This window comes from Struthio camelus, chromosome 2 (assembly GCF_040807025.1).
Source record: "Struthio camelus isolate bStrCam1 chromosome 2, bStrCam1.hap1, whole genome shotgun sequence".
Classification (NCBI taxonomy): domain Eukaryota; kingdom Metazoa; phylum Chordata; class Aves; order Struthioniformes; family Struthionidae; genus Struthio; species Struthio camelus.
Genome location: NC_090943.1, coordinates 57191252 through 57208313, shown reverse-complemented (window position 1 = coordinate 57208313; position 17062 = coordinate 57191252). Strand labels below are relative to the sequence as shown.

General features: G+C 43.1%; 1 protein-coding gene across 2 annotated transcripts in view; it reads left to right on the top strand.

Moving 5' to 3' along the window:
• The first annotated feature begins 1756 nt into the window (after positions 1 to 1756).
• The window catches only part of ELMO1 (engulfment and cell motility 1), a 328408-nt gene continuing 313102 nt past the window's right edge, over positions 1757 to 17062 (top strand). For both annotated transcript variants that reach the window (XM_009679671.2, XM_068935901.1), the window contains exons 1-2: positions 1757 to 2280; positions 2995 to 3128. The gene's annotated coding sequence lies outside the window, so the exon portion shown is untranslated. The remainder of the gene's footprint in view (positions 2281 to 2994; positions 3129 to 17062) is intronic.

Sequence of the window (17062 nt, the reverse complement as noted above, 5' to 3'; positions counted from 1 at the left end):
AGCACAGTGCCTTGCCTCCTGCCAGGCCATCTGGAAGGGAAAAGAAGTGGGGCCTTTTCTCACTTCCCACTTGCTAAAACAAAGGCTTGTTCACAAGGTCTCATACTTTTCCCAAACTTTTTCTCCATGGACAACTGCCACAAACCAACATGTACTGATAGCATCAAAGTTTTCTTTGGAGACACTCCAGGTGATTCAGCTCTGTGGACCACACAGTTGTTACTTGCACACAGTTTGGGAGCTACTGATCTGAGTGAATCCAATTAGACCTTTTTACTCTCTGTGCCACTGATCTCACATTTCTCAAGTACTAGGGCAGTTAGATTACCATAGCATTTCTCATCTCTTGAGCAGCTACATCTTATTCTTGGGGCTTTGTTTGTGCCTTACTTGGTAGGCATGTATACACATCCATCGAGGTCTTGGAACAATACTGGCACCATCCACCCATCAAGCCCACCTTTCTCTTGTTTTTTAAAGCATATGTAACAGTTGCATGTGACTAAGGAATAAGGAACCCTTTAGTGAGGTGAGAGTACAATAAGCATTGTCAAGACTTCCTGCAGCTGTGATCACCCAAACCCAGAAAGATGTGACAAAAACACCCCGTGGCTAAACAGAGCAACGTCCTAGAAAAATGCTACTTGAAACATCCTTGCCATCAGGCTGCAACAAAATACTTGGTAATGGTTCATAACTTAGAACTTTCTCCCATTTTTTTTATAGGTCTTAAAACAACTTGGGTGAAGGATGGTTTGTTAGGTGAGCCTCTTTGCAGGCTTTTCTGCCTTTTTTTTTTTTAATCTTACTGAGGAACTGCCCTTGAAGGTATGGAGCCCATAATAGGGACATAGCCTTTTCTGTGTCCTCAACCACAACAGCTATAGATAGACAAAAATAAGGCTTGTTCCCACGGTAGAGTTTTTCTTGTTTTTTTTTTTTTAATTTTATTTTAAATCCTGTCCCCAACCTACTGGGTTTCTGTTCTCACCCCTTTCTGCACAGGGCAGCATCTGCTGGGGCTGGGGGGGAGGAAGCTTTCCTATGCAGCCCCAGGCTGTGAAGAAGGAGGCTTTACTTGTTCATTGCTGACAGACCCTGAACTAATTTTACGCTTAAGCTCTGAGAAAAATCTCCTTTCTACCCTCTCCTGATTTCACCCTAAAGGGTTTGTTACCGGGAGAACCCGTCGATCTCGCAAGATCTATGCTTGACGTGTTGCGTGTTCACTTTTCGGCACAAGCACCCAGTCTGAGCGGCGGTCTGACGGGGGCACGCTCGAGCGGTGCTTGCCCGGGTGCCAAAGCCGCGCGGGCAGCCCTGTTGCCCGCTGGCCACCTGCCCCGCTGAGCGCCCAGCACCAGCGGCTGCCGGGGGGGCCGAGTCCTGGTGCTGCCCCCGTGGCAGCTCTGCTGGACGTCTGCACGGGCCTCTGCCTTAGCAGGCTGCTGAAATCCTGCCTGTGCGTGCCGGGTGGGAAAACGGCCTGGGAGCTGCGCTCCCTCTAAAGTTTTGAGCTTGCTCCCACCCCTGCTTCGCTCCAGCTTGGCTTAGGTCACGTTAAAAATTACTGTATGTTGTCGTGATGTTTAAGACCTGGTTGTCAATATGCTAAAACAAGTTTAATTTAAGATCAGAGCAGAGAGAACTCGGAGAAGTTGCTTGTTGAGCAAGGTTACGCTCTTAGGGACGGCTATAGAGCACGATCCCTCTTGGAGGAAATATCTCTGTCGGGGGAACTCGGAAACAGTTCCTCAGGGGGAATCGGCGCCCTTCGGCGCTCCCCTGGGTTGCAGCTTGCAGAACAACGTTATTTGCCTTCGTACAGCCTGAACACGCCTGATGTGACCGCTGCGACTGCTCTTCCTGTTTCTGAAAGTATTCGCTGACAAAAAGGAAGCGCGAGCGCTGGGAGCCGCCGTCTACCCTCCGCCACCGACCAGCTGCGTGTCCTTGGGCCGCCGCACCGAGTGAGAAACCGACGCGATAAACCTCCCCCGCCACCCGCCGCGTCTTCTGTGACGCTTCAAGTCGGCGACTGATTCTGCTCTTCTTCCTCGGCACGAAGTCGCGTCGACTTCCGCGCTGTTCGCTGCAGGACGAGTTTCCGTGGGCGAGGGCGGCAGCGTGGCCTGCGGCGCCCGCTCGGCGCGTGGAGGAAAGACCCCGTGTCACTGCAAATAGCCACGTTGTTATTAAGCTCGCTGCTGTTTCCCAATGACAGGCTCAATATTCAGAGCCTGATGCTTTCTCACGAGAAATCAACAGGAAGGATACAGGGTTTGTATTTGTTTCTCTGAGATCGCGGTAGATCTTTAATGAAGACAGTGAAAGGCAAAAAGTCTTGCTTAAAAAGTACTTGCTGTGCACATAGAGGAACACATGTTAAGTACAGCAACAAATTTTGGGGTAAAATGAATTTTTTTTAAACAGTAGGGTTTTTTCTTTCTCTCAATTTGAGCACAAAACACAGCTGTCTGTTCCTTGACAGCTAGTTTGAAAATGGCCTAGACGTGCTTGTACCGTAGCTCTGTGTGAACTGCTCTTTGTTGCCTCTTTAGGCTGTGGTGAGCATCGTTTCCCAACTAGATTCTCCCTCCTGCTCTCCTTTCCCTCCCTCCTTTGACTCTGGTTGAAATAAGCAGCTTCAGAGAACAGGGCAGTCTGCACGGATTTTGACGTTTCTTAAATATTAACATGCAGGGGTGCAGATTAGCATGTTGGTTATTCACCAGAGATGATGCTAGTATTGAATATATATTACTATTTCAGCTGCCCTGAGATAGGAACATCAGGTCCTCAGATAAACAGAAGGAAAGGCTGTTTGATTTCGCTCTAGCTTTAGTGCGCACCGGTACGTATTTCTTGCCCTTCCTACTGCACTTGAATAACTCTCTGCAAACACGCTCCATACCTCGGTGACTAGCAACAACTGCAGCCTTGTCACTTCTCCCAGAGCAGGACGTACGTAAAAATAGTTTTCTTCCTTTGTAGCAGGAGGAAACCAGTCACACAAATGCTTTGAGGAACCAAGGCAGCGGTGCTTTCTGCTCAGTCGCCAGAAGTGATAATTCTTCTTGCACTAAGACCTCAGGCCCGCAAGTACAGCTAACGTGAACTTCACCGAGGTAAGGCTCAAGTGCAGAAATCTGCTCAGACAGGCCCTGCTAGAGTTGGGGATCTAAGGAACCTCCTAAAGGCATTTTGTCTTATAGCTCACTAATATTCAATTGCCCAGTTAGCTTCTCCTTAAAGCAGCTGATGAAGGAGCAATATTTGCCTCAGATCTTGCAAACTTTTCTCATGCACCACATGCCACTGAGTTGAGTGCTGCTGGACAGCAAGCAGTTGCTAAAACAGTGGTGATCAAAAGCCGGGCTTTAGGAGGGATAGTGATGAATAGCAGGTATAACAAAGGCATTTCTCACTGCATTAGAGCACTTTTGAATACACTGATGCATTATGTAATTTTGTCACTTCTTTTTTCTGGTGCATCAGGACCAGTCAGTGCTAAGGAGAAGGTGCTGGATACAGGAATGGTATAATCTGTTATGACACACCTTATTTTTTGAAATATTCATCAAAACCAAAGCCCCTCTGCTGTGCTTCAGCTCTCCTATGTTACTTGTGTAATATGATCACAAACTGACAAATAGTGACAAATTCAGTAAACTAGCAAGAGCAGAGGAAACTATGCTGGGTGTCTTTATTGATATACTACTGTTCTGCTGTTGATTCTTCCTGGAAAGTAAACAAAAACACTTCATTTTCTTCCTTTCCCAGACAGCTAAATTTTTCCGGGGTTAATATTTCCCATATCCTCCTGAATCATCCTGGAGATCATAACTATGATAATATGGAGCTTGGACAAGCTGCTGAAATAGTAATTTATAACAGCAGCCTTTAAGATGGGACACAGAGTCCTTATTTTCAAAATCACATTTATTTGACTGGTTGAAAACTACTGAGAACTATTAGGATAAATTCCTAGTGCTCTGATATAAAGGAATCCTTAAAAATACTGGAAACCAGTAAACACAGATGATCTTCTAGGCAGAACTATGGATCAGCCTCTTCCAGCCTATCAGCTCTGTGTGACAGAAAACTTGCTATTTTGCTGTGGACTTTTCTTTAAAGAGAAGAAATCCTATTAACCCTTTCAAAGACAAATAAGCAATAGATTATTTCATACAATTTCCTCAAGTGAGATACGAAAATAGACTTCAGGAGGGTGCATTTCTTTCTATTCCACTCCCCAAGCTGATGGATGAGTAATGGCAGTTTGCACTTTGCTAGTACATATGTGTGCATGTGTGTGTTTTCCTTTAAAAAGCAGCTCTTAACTTACTTTGGATGAAAATTTTAAAGGAGGGAATGAAACAACTTTGGGGGACCAGGTATTACCTATACATTCGCGTCAGTATCATGACGTGCTTTCATATCAAATTGCATTTGATAACAAGTGAAAACTTCTCCTTTCTAAGAGGTACCCTCTAGGGTGAGGTTATTTCTCCTGTGCAGCTTGACTTCACCATAATGGGAGGTTTGCAGGAACCAGAACTGCAGTTTCTTCCCCTGAGTAATATCCAGGAAATTTTCTGTGATTTTATTTTTTTCCCTCTTCCTGCAAAATGGGCGCACCGCTGCCTCCCGCCGTGCCCGAGCTCACTGTGTTTTTCAGGCTGGCTCTGAAAGCATAGCGCAGTGCCCTGAAATCACATCGCCCCGCTGCAGTAGCTGGGGGACTCCCGCGGGCTGTATTCCCCTGTCACTAAACACAGGGCGAGTTTTGTGCGGTTTCACCAGAAACAGTGGCAAAAGGAGCCTGAGGAGACCCCGTGGCCCCTGTTCTTTTTGCTCCTGAGGCAAGTTTTATCTCTCTCCAGCCCCAAAGGTTCAGTGGTAGCTGGGGGATGCTGCCTCCCTCTGCTCTGCAGGGATGCCCTGCGCACCTGGGGCGAGCAGGTGGGGAAAATCCCCCCTGGGATTTGCTGCCTCGTGCACATGTTAAGTAGCTACCCGCCGGCTTGGCGCCCAGAGCAAATTTCTCCAAATTTCTATTCAGGACAAACCTCTCATTTGACAGCCAGAAACTTATTATTCCAACAGGTTTATTACTGTGCTAGTGTTGTCCCAAAGACAACTAGTTTTACAGTCAAAGATGTTATGAAAACAAGAGTTGCCCAGGGATGTTGTGTTTTGCTGGAATAAAATAAGAAAACCCTCAGAGAAAGCTTATAGCTGTACAAGCCAGCACACTGCAATAGACTGAGCACCCACCCAAGCATTAACAAAAGAAAAAGAAAAATAATTCCCAGTAATCTTAATTTGCCACAGCTCATGAGAAGTGTGATGACACCAGACCAAATTCTACTCCTGCCTAAAGATGGGAGACATCCAGAAAAATACCCCTTTCTTCCATTGGAGCCACTCTGGATTTACGCTAGAGCAAATGAGTATCAAATTCAGCCCATTGTGTTTTGTTTTGTTCTTGTCTGTTAGCCATAAAAGACAACTGAATTAAGTTCTGTCCAAGCAGCAGCCACCAACTGTGCTATTGTAAAGGGCTGTGCCATTCCTGGGACATGTGACCGGCACTTCAAGATTTCTCCAGACACCTAAAATCATAAGTAACTTTTGAAAATGCAGACCTCCAAACATTACTGAAACCAAGGCAGTTCTTAGATTACTAAATGAAAAGGCATTTTTCATTAAGATGGAAATTCTAGCCCTACTGAAATCAATGGCAAGGTTTCTATAGAGTTGATTGGAGCTTGCATTCCCTCATCCATATTTTAACAGCTTTACTGCTCATTCTCCAGGGAAAAAGGAAAACTTCAGAGAAAAATTAAATTTGTCTTTCCAAGTAATTCTTGTCTCTTCTAGCTAGTAGAATATCTGAGCATAGACCCCATCTATGTGGTGTGCTCTTACTTACGGAAAAATGGGGAAAAGAAGAACAGAACAAAGTCCCCTCCTACTGCTTAATATGCAGTTATGCTTCCAGAGCCAGCAAACCCAGTCATCTTAATTGAATGAATAATGTTTTTCCACTATTCTTGATCTTCTGTAAATTAATTACTAGTTGTTTTCAGTAGCACCCATCTGTGACAAGCATGATTAGGAGACTGAGTCAATTATGAGATCTCTTTGAATTTTCACCAAATGCTACAAGAGTGAGGGAACAGCTGTCATGGTAGGTTTTCTAGTGTGTGCTTAAAAGGATTTGGAGCTACTTTATGTCCCAGGTGAGCAGACATACAGTGTGATTCCTTCTCCTGTGAATCACAGGGTGCTTATCAATAGTTTGTGCAACTTGACTTGCAGAATAGATGAAGCTTCCTTAATCACTCTTGTCCTTGTAGCCTTGCTAATACCATATAGCCAATTCTGGCTTTTAGGTCCCCTATTTTCAGAACCTTTTTTTTTTCCTGCCTTTTCCTGAGCTCCTGTCTCCTGAAGGCCATTCTTTCCTTTAAGATCTCCTTTCTGTCTTGCATAGACATGAATGCAGGTGCAATGCCTGAAAGGGAACGAGCTCTTGAGAGCAAACTGTACAGAGAAATTGGCAACTGTAGAGCTGATGCAACCGTGCAGGGACTATGAGGATACTGGGTTTTGGAAAATATATTGTTTTCAGAAATTTCAGAAATAAACAGCTGCAAAAATGAGATACTTTGGGCAGTTTATTGTATGGTTTACGTCACTGGTGCACTCTGTAATCCTTTCATCCTGAGAAAAGACCCAGGAGATTGTTCAGTAAATAGGCTTGTTTGGAATAATGCAGTTTCTCTGATCCTGTGGAAGTGCACTGGTGTTCTGTTTTTCTTGCAAGCATGTAGAACATCCCCTGTCAGACAGGTCTGTTTAAGATCCGTGATTGCAGCAGGCAGCTGAGGACCACACCGCCAGCTGGAAAAAAGCAATGGAGGCTCCGTGACTTTAATGTGTGGCTGCTGAGCTGCACCACTCCAGCATCCAGCCCCCTCATCTTGGGATGCAACTAATTACAGCAAATAATTAGGTTTCCTCATCCCCACCAGATCCATTCTGTGATCTGTTTTTAGTGCTCCTTGAACAGTAGAGCAGTAGGCTGTCTGCACCCTCAAAAGCTATCCAGAAGCCACGTCCTCATAGTGTTCCTATCAAGGAACAGGAATAGTCATTCCTATTTTCAGTCTTACCATCTGGCTACAAAAAAAAAACCAAAACAAACAAACAAAATCCCCACAGTTTGTATCTGTAAATTTTGTAGTGGGGGAGAAAATAGATCTTTCAACATCTCCATACCTCACAGAGAGCCTTCAGTGCCTCTCTTTTCTTTACAAAGTTCCACTTTGGACTGAGTGGATAACCTGTAAGAAAGCAGGCTAACAATGGGATTTTGCGAAAGAACAAAAGTCCAGGAGCCATTTGCGAAGCCCATCTCTGGGGGGGGAACGCAATGATTTCCAAGAACAAGTGACTGCGCTCCCTTTGCCAAACACTCTGTGTTAATTACAGCGCAGCTGGCACCATGCAGGTCCACAAGCAATCTGCAGTACAGCTGGATACAAGCCCACGTGAACACTTCTTCCTACCTCTCTGGAGATGCTGGTGTTTTTAACATGTATTGTAAGCTCCTAATTTTAATACTCTGATTATATAAAGCAAGAAGAGCTAGAAAGCCAATCCCGTGGAAAATATTTTTAAAGCGCTTCAGCAACTTAGTTTTCCAAACTAGAGTTTGTAATGTGCCTTAGTGACAGCTTAAAAAATGAAAAAGGACTGTTTCAAATGCACTGAGCTCAGGGTTGATCTTTATAATCATCTGCTGGTGCCAAGAAGTATGGCATAATCATTTCTGGTGGGGTTAAGCATAAAAGACACTGGGGAAAGATGGGGTTGAAGTAGGAAGCCTCTCCTGTTCCGTGAATATGCTTCTGCTTCCTTCTATTCATGTGTCTGGGGCCTTATTCTGAACAGTATGCGGGGTGGATACTCCTGAGGGCACTGCTACCTTTTTCTGGAAACAAAGCAATTGATTTTTATTTATTCTCAGTTGAGAATAACTGGGGGAGAGCAGGAGTGTATCTATGTGTATTACAGATACACTCCAGTGAAAGCTGCTTTTCTGTTTTGATTAGAGCAATTGATTCCTCCTGAACCACTGTGGGCAGGATGTCAAGGTGAGGCGATGGGAATAGATGGCTCAGGTGCCACATAAAGCAGCACTTCCACAAAAGTATTATAACAGAAGAGGGGGCTATCCTTGCCTCATCCCCAACCCCAAGAGGAGATAGAGAGTGGCCTGGGATCTGACCAAGTCTGAAAAGCCCTCTCAAAGGCATTACCCACTGCTCCAGGTAGACACATCAGTCCTGTGAGCGTGCTAGCAGGCCAGAAGAGCAAATGAGCCAGGATCTTCCATAAAGCACTGAGTCCCACGAAGCCTCCTTGGCTGGGGTAGCTAATAACGTTTGATCTTCTGTGCAAGATCTGCCCAGAGCACTGAACAGCCAAGCCGCTGCCAGCACAGTTGGCTGCATTCCCGTATACGAAAGAATTTGCACTGCAAACCCAAACGGCGGCATGGGGAGCTCACTACCACCGAGCGCAATGCTCCTACTGATGTGCAGGATGAGCACAGAGATGAATTTTATCAGCCGTGTAAAAAAAGGACTCAGTTGGATTCTGTGTAGCGATGCCTGCGTCTTGCTGTTTTATTGATGAGTGTCAGTGGCAGAACCCGCGAGCTGATGTAATGGGATGGCAGCGGGTCACGCGAAGGAAGAGCTCAGGAGAAAAACAAGGAAATAAGATTGCCTGGCTCTTGTCAAAACAACTCTTTGATGATGAGATAGGTGACAAAAGTTGCCAAGAGCTGCTGCCTTGCAGCAGATAAAATAAGCGCCCCACCATCATCCCAAAAACTTGGAGGCTTCCAAAAATGTGATTTCCAAGGAAGAGAGGAAGAAGATGACCTGATGGCTGATAAAGCAGTAAGATAAGCAGTTCAGATAAACATGGAGAACAAAATAATGAGAGGAACTATATCTTGGGAAGTTTGTACGAACAAGAGAAAAGATTACCACTGGTGCAAGTGGGAATAAGGCCACCAAAGCAGTGGGTCCCTTCATTGTGGCAGAATGAGGTTCATCTGTTTTGGAGGACTCCCAAAGCAGATTTGATTTCATGTTTTAGGAAACTGCAGTTCTTCTTGGAAATTGTCCCTTTCCCATCCTCTCAGGCATTCCAGACAGCTACCTCCTGGGAGCGGGGTTGTGGGGGGAGGGAAAGCTCAAAAGTGTTTAAATCATCTCAGTGATGAAATAGATGTTTGAAACACTGACAACCAACTAGAGAAAAGTAAATCCATGAACTGCGAGCACCAAACATTGTTGCACTAGACCAATTGTGCACAGGCTTACCTCGTTCCTTGTAACCTGAAGGGTTTTCGGGGTAAACACTGAAGGAAGAGGGAACAGCATTAAGGCATTCACTGGTGGAGGGAAAAATGGGACACAATAGAGTAGTGACAGAAAAGCCAAGAGAGACAACTAGAACAAGCACTGAGAAAAAGAAAGCTTCTGCACTAGGTACACATGAACAAAGTTTGGTCCATAAACTTGTCTTGTTTTTTGATTTCTGTTATGCTAAAGGAAATGCAATTTATTTACATTCTCTGAAAACTGTCTAGATTGCATGAAAGATAGCAGACTCTGGTTTTAATATTTCTTCCAAATGGAGGGGGGACGGGGAAGCTGAGAGGCCTGAAATATTTGACTAGCAACACAGGACACAGCATGAAGCCAGAGCTAACAAGATAGAGGAAGAAGTAGATGATAAAAGCAGCATCCTGACGAACGTGATAGCTCATATCCAGTAAAAATCACAGCAAAGTCAGGTTTTTTTCTGATGGCTAGTAATTTTTTTGAACAAATAACTGCCTGGTTTCCCACGAGGAGTAAGAGGGAAGTGGGTAGGTATAGGGGAAATTTCAGCCACACAAAAATCCTCAGTCTAGAGAACTGTCTCAGGCAAAAGCTTGAGCACCCATGCCTGTAGTGTGACCTGATATTGAAGTGAGGGGCCTAGCACTTGGGATTGCCATCTGAGCACGTTTCCCTAGTGGCATGGGTAAAACCTATCTGCTCCTGTGAAGGTGGCTGATCATTCACTAAAAAAAAAAGGTTGAAAGAGTCTAGCCAAGAGAAAGCAAGGAATTGCAGCAGCACCAGTGAGGCTAACTGCATCTCCAAATGGGTCTCCTAATATCGTAGGGTTGCTTATCTCATCCCTTTTCATAGAAAGCTCCTTACCTTTTCCCTGCTAAGCTCCTCAGTAGCCCTTTAGGGCCCCTTTCCCCATGGAAAGGGTAGGAAATCAAACAAGGAGATAAAATCACCCTCATGTCAACTGCTGTCCCCCAAGTGCCCTCAAGGATTTGCATCTAACAGTACAGCAGTGACTGAGAGCTGTTCTCAAAAGGTATATACCATACCTAACATGTATTGGTAAGAACAGACATTGTGAATGGAGAAGGGAAATAAACAAACAAAACCAAAACAAAACCCAAATCGTATCTAGCATGATCAAGTTTTCCGTAATTTAGCCAACGTACAAATGGTGGTGGTGGTGGTGGTGGTGGTAATTTCCCAGATAACTTGCTCACCCTAAACCATTTTGCAGCACCATCCAAAACATGGTTGAGTGAGTTATCTTGATTATGAGCCTAAAAAAATGATTTAACTCTATCAGTAGAAAACATCATGATTGCTTCCTTGAGAAGGTTTGCCTTACTTCTAATGATGACGACACTGTGCTGATGGCCACAGGAGTAATCCAGGCTCCATAATATTGTTCCTTAAAAGTGCTGTTATGAGCAGTTCGGGTGAGCAGGCTTGATATGTTTAGCAAGTTCTGGCTGTGAAATCCTGCCCATATTTGTCGTATTCTCTCCCTCTGGATTCCTCTATAAATCATGCATAGTTTATGAGTATGACACTATGTTTCCTGAGAAATGGAATCAGAATTGAAAAGCCAATTAACAAAAGCTTGAGAAAGCTGCCTTCTTGCTGCACTTACACCATACAAATCATGCAGCTGAGGATCACAGTGCTTATTTTATTGTAAATCGTTAGTCATTATTGCTTTCGGTAAAGCCTTTGACAGCTTGCTTTGCGCAGTGTGGTGGAATATGCCACCGGATGACAAAGCAAGCATATGTTCAAAGATCTGTGCAAGATGCTAATTGCAACAGGGCTCGAGGACAGGTGTGGGAACATGGTGCGGTAAGCTACTTTTGGTGACACAAGGTCCATTCAATTCCCCATAGGTCTTTTAGTTTATTTACTTTTGTGAAGATACTCTGCAATACTATCATGGCCAGGAATGAGTGGAGAAAGCAGAACTGGCGGCTTTTTATGGTATTTTATACTACTGCAAGACAGTGGGGAACTCTGGTTCATAAAGTCAATCCGTATTAAAGTTTTTTCCCTTTGAATGCTCACAGCCGGAGCAGAGGTTTTTGTCATCCTGTTCCTCCATCTGCACACTAGTTCCAAATGAATCAGCTGCACTGGTGGACAGTGAGGAGAATAAGTGCTTCCATATAACAGCTTTTTTAAAGAAAAATTAAACCACGACCATCTGTCAGGGTAAAACATAGATATGCTTTTCACCTTCAGAGAGCTTTACAGAGATTGATTAATTAATCCTTGTGACACAAAAGGCCTGAATTTTCCCAATTTAGATTGAGAAGTCAGCAGGGGCATCTCGTATCCTGGGGCAGGAATTTAGGTTCCCTGTGAGGCAGGCAAATTGCGATCCTTTTGTAGTAGTCAACAACATTTTCAAGTGGGAGTGTTTAGAGTGTCTACACTTCTAGTCCTACTTAAGCACTCACGGCAAATGAAAGGCTTGATTTTTTTCACAACTGCTGCACATCCAGGCACTCCTACTGACTTAAAAATACTGAATGTCCAACTTGACTAGGAGCTGCAGGTGTTCAGTGCTTTGAGTACTAGACTGTTAAAAATGGGGTGAATTAAAGCTACATGAGTAACGTACCCATCGGTTTGGTAGCTGAACTGGAAAACGTTTTCAATGTTTTAAATATTTTTGAGCTGATCTGAAAAATGTTTTGTTTTTAGTCAAAATGACCTTTTACTCCCATAGATTGGGTAGAATAAAATGTTTTATTTCATTTTCTGCACTGCTCAAAAAATAGGAACTTCAGGTAGCCTAAGTCTCAAAAGGTCTTGAGCTTTGCTCTGTTCTGTCAGTTAGAAATGACAGATTAAAGCCTTTGACTTTTTAAAAAGAAATCACTTTTTGACTTAGAGTATTCATTAAGTCTGATACGAATATATGAACAGTTTTTGTTGACTCAGAACTTCACATTTCAGCAAATAAATCACTCTCCTATCCCTAACTGTAGACTTGGGAACTGAACTTGTGTCATTCGTGGGGCGATGGTGGCTCCCCACATGAGAGACGTGGATTCAAACTCTGCTGATTTGTGCTAGGGCATCGTCAGGGACTGCAGCCTCCAGCTGTCCGCCTTGCCCCTTTGCTATAGGTTACTTGCCCTGCAACAATGATGGGCTATTTTCTGCAGAGCTACTGCAGCTCACAAGTTGGATTTGTGGTTTGTGGATATGCTGTGGACTGAGGCTGCAGGTTCATGCTCTGTGCCAGACTGATGGCTGAGCACTCAAACCCTGTCCTCCCTTCCACTGCCATCCGGGGAGGAAACCTGCTGCAAAGCATTGCCTGCTTGCTTAAAAAGGGCAATCAGAGGTAGATCTAGCTGGTGAGGATTAGCTTCCTCATCCCAAGCACTCTCACATTTGAAACTAGCCTGACTGAGCTCAGTGAAAGAGCTGGTGGGCCTAACCACGTGGAAAAGGTATTTACAGCACCTGAGCCATCTACAAGCGTTTCCTCGGACAGGCACAGCTTTGCGGCTGAGCAATGCGGCAGCAGAGTGGCTGGCTGGTGTTTGGGCTCTCGCGGTGCCCACATGCATGTCCTCTGTCCCCAGCAGTCTCTGGCTGAAAATTCACACCCTTCTTCACAGCACTACGGTTTCCTCATGTTGGCAAGAAGCGTGTTTAAAACACAGGCATTCTCTTTTTAAATCCTATGCTTTCCGATGACCCAACTACGGCCCTACTTGGAGCAGGAAGGCCTAGGGGGAAAGAATAACTGAAAACAGCATGAGAACTATTTAAAAAGGGGTGAGTAGGAGAAATGTAATGCAGCGACAGCAACATGTTATCAATGAAAAATATGCATGAAGGTGTAACTTCCTCAAGGCCTCAAAGTTATGAAGCAGACAGTTCTTTGAGCTATTGAATAAAGTGAGCATGGCAAAAGGAAAAAAAGCAAAAGGAGGCATGAAAAATGGATGATATAAGTACATAAGGGAAGTGCATCAAAACAGGAGGATATGAAAACAGTGAATCAGCTCAATCAGGTTATAATACAACAGGATGTTACCTACACAACCTTAACTCAGCTTTCTAGGGTTACCATAAATCAATATATAGTCCAGAAATGACGTGAATAAAATAAAATATTTAACACCTTACAACATCTCTGAAGAGTCACTTACATTAAAGCAGGTTGTTTTGAAAGTTGCAGCCTATTTTTTGTATGCGTTTGTTCTAAATGAATGTTTTTTGGGCTACCACGTCATCTAAAGAATGTGTGTTCATAGGTTAGGACTTTTCGAACAGTTCTTATTTTATAACCAGATCTGAAGCATCATGCATTTTTTTTAGCATGGACAGTCATTTTCAGCCATAAGCATTATATTCCTCAAGAAATGTGCAGAATAATACCTGACAGCAGGGCAAAATATTTTTTCTGCAAAGTGACTTTCCATAATAATGGAATAATAAATGCAGAAGGAAGAAAGGCTAAGTACAAATGCTGAAATGCATTCATGAGTGCATTTGTACTGCTTCTGCAGCTGTTACTCATGAGGAGTATCACTTGCTCATGTTAATTCGTTTAGTGAAGCATTTGAAGTCAATCACCGTGCTGGTAGAGTGGGCAGCCAGCATAACTCCGGGTGATGAGCTTGTACTCTTTACTGCTATGCTTTGCTGCCAGCAATTACTGTTTGTCAATTAATACTGTGAAAGGATTAAAGGATGATAGAAATAACAGTCTGTTATTTGCAGCAAGAAAGTCATAAATTTGTCAGAAGAGTTGTGAGTAAGTCCTAGGGATGGTTTACTAGTGCAGCGTTCTCTTGCTTTGAGGTGGGACAGGAGAATTTGACCTTGATTAATAGTGAATCGTGCTATGCTGTTGCAGAGAAAACATACGTTGCATTGCTTTTATTCCATTCTCTCTTCTTTTCTTGTTTTGCCTGTGTGTTATACTTTGAGTTTTGGAAAAAGGATGACATTTACCATGAGTTTATGTCATGTTCAGCTTTCTTGCTAGTTGAAGTCTCTGTAGTCTATTGCAATATAAATAGCACTACTGCGGCTCAGAAAGGTCAGAGCTGTTCTTTAATAAAGATGTGCAGGAGTACTTGATGTGGGTTTGCACCTTTCAAACCTCAACTACACATCCAGCACAGCTGCTAAACGGATGAAAATGGGACACTTCTATCAAATCTTAATCCGCAAAGAACACAAGGTGATCGGAAAACTAATGACTGATAAAGAATGTTTGCAGTCTGTTGAGAAGTAAGAAGACCCTAAGTAGGGATGGTTTGTGCACTGTCCAGTAATGTTATTACCTAGAAATCAAACAGGGTGGCAAACTGGGTAAAGAAGTAGAAACCTCAGTCAAAACACAGTGAGTTTCTTCATGAGATTAGGATTATTAATAACAACTCTGCTGCAGTTGTATCAGGAGACTCTAAATGAAATTGGAGGTGTAACATATTGGTCAGGTACAAACACACAGACAAAAAATTCTCTGTCTTGGAGACAGTATAGTTTAAACTGATATGATAGAAAAAAAGAAGAAGAAAAAGAGAAAAAGAAAGAAGGAGAAGGAAAGAAAGAGAAAGAAGGAAGGGGGCAAGGTAGGAAATTGATATTCAAAGATAATGTGATTCACCCACAGTTGTACGGTGGATTAAAGACCCACAGTTGAGTCAAAGCTCCAGAGTCCTAATTCCCTGCCTGCCAGCCTCTAGTCCTTTTATGAGTGGAACAACAAAACAAAAGCTAAAATGAAAGGAAATGATATCCATCCTTAAATGTGGTTGGAACAAGTGGGAGGTTTTATCATAAAATGCTAATCTGACAACAGATATAAGGAATGTCTGCATTGGTGGAAGGGAAAACATGACATGCAGCAAACAACTTTGTTGTGTCTCGAAAGGGTGATTAAAATTCCTCCAGTGCCTTCTCTGAAGGCTTCTTGCAGTGCCTGCCTCTTCTTTTAGTAAAGTCCTGCTGAGCATCTGAGCTGGGGAGCTGCAAAGGACTGGAATTCGCTTGTTGTCTCCGTTATCCTCTCCCCAGCACGCTGCAGATTTGCAGCTGGCGTCGCGCAGAGCGAGGTGGGCAAACTCCCTGCCAGCAGCGTTCTGCACACACCGTGAGCAGCTGGTCAGTCCTGTAAGTGTTCCCACCTTCCTGTGACTATTGCCCGTCCTCTCTTATGGTGCACGGTGGGAAGTCACAGGCCGTAGTCTAAAATGATTGATCATCGGCTTCCTCTTCCCTAGGTCAAGCACCGACCACTTTCCCTCATCATTTGAGGGTGATACAATGCTGTTCCTACCAACAGAGAGGTTTCTGCTCATTTTTCCATGAGTGCTAAACTGAGCCCTGTGAACGGAGGGTGAAAAACACACTTACTAGATCTCTCCTTCTATTGGTAGCAATGCTGTAGTAAACTTTCCTCTCTGTTAAATTACTCTGCTACCGATTGAAGGTGAATGCAATGAGAACTCTGCAGGTTGGTTGCTATTTAAATAGATGTGGAGAACTTTTTGTCAAACTTGGTGAGACTTAAATTATAAAGCTAGGAAATACCACTGTGGTTGCTACATATGGCAGACTGTAGAACTTCCTTAAGTTCCTCCTTCAGGTTATAAAGGTAAGTTTTAGCTTGCACCAACATCTTACAAAAATGCCTGCTTTAATTTAAACATTTCTGATCAGGACTGACTTAGATGAGCACTGGGCAGCTCCAACGATTAATTGTTTTCACTGAAACAAGAGAGCTGTGTTTCTATCCTCAGCTTGCTCAGCTTCAAAGTTCAGTTGTTTTTAACACTTGCCAAGCTTGCAGTTCTTCCCAAGTTTTTCTCCTTCAGATAGCAGCAGACTGTGATGAAATCGCTTCTGCGTATGATTGCTCATGGACTCCTGAAGAGGTCTTTTACAGGCATGCTAAAAATGTAGAAGACCAAGTAAATGGCAGTGAAATAGTTTGTAGAAATGTGCTTTTCTTTATAGAAACACAGCAGGTTAATTGCCTGAAAACTGAGAGAGCAATTCTTGACCTCTTCATTTTCCTGCTTGTACACGCTTTGATTTCATAACTGGTGCAATGATTATAAATGTTTTGAACTCACCGTCTTAGCTTTTCACAATTTATTTTATTGTAAATCTATGTCCAAATAAGATATATATGACACCATAAATAGGCTTAAAATATTTGTTAGAACGGGGTTGTTCTTAGGTTAATTAAAACATGCTTTATGCAGCATTTATATATTTCTTTTTTAAAGCTGGCTATTCTGTAAATGCCGTAATTTTCCCCACAGTACGTATTATATAGCAAGATACAGATAGCATCAGATTTACAATTTGAATACATACACTGCAACTGAGTCATAATAACCCTTATGTTGTACTCACTTTGTTTAAAACTCCTTCACTTAATGTTCACATATAAAAATATAAAAATATAGAATTCATATATATATATATATATGTATATAAAATCAAACTGACAACTGTAATTTAGGGATTTAAGAATAGAGATCTGTAAGCACATTGCAGCTTAGAAAAATGAGCTTGAAGTCGCTGATACAGTCCCTTTTTATTGATGTCATTGTTCATGAATTTAGGTCAGATTTTCAGGACCTATTTAA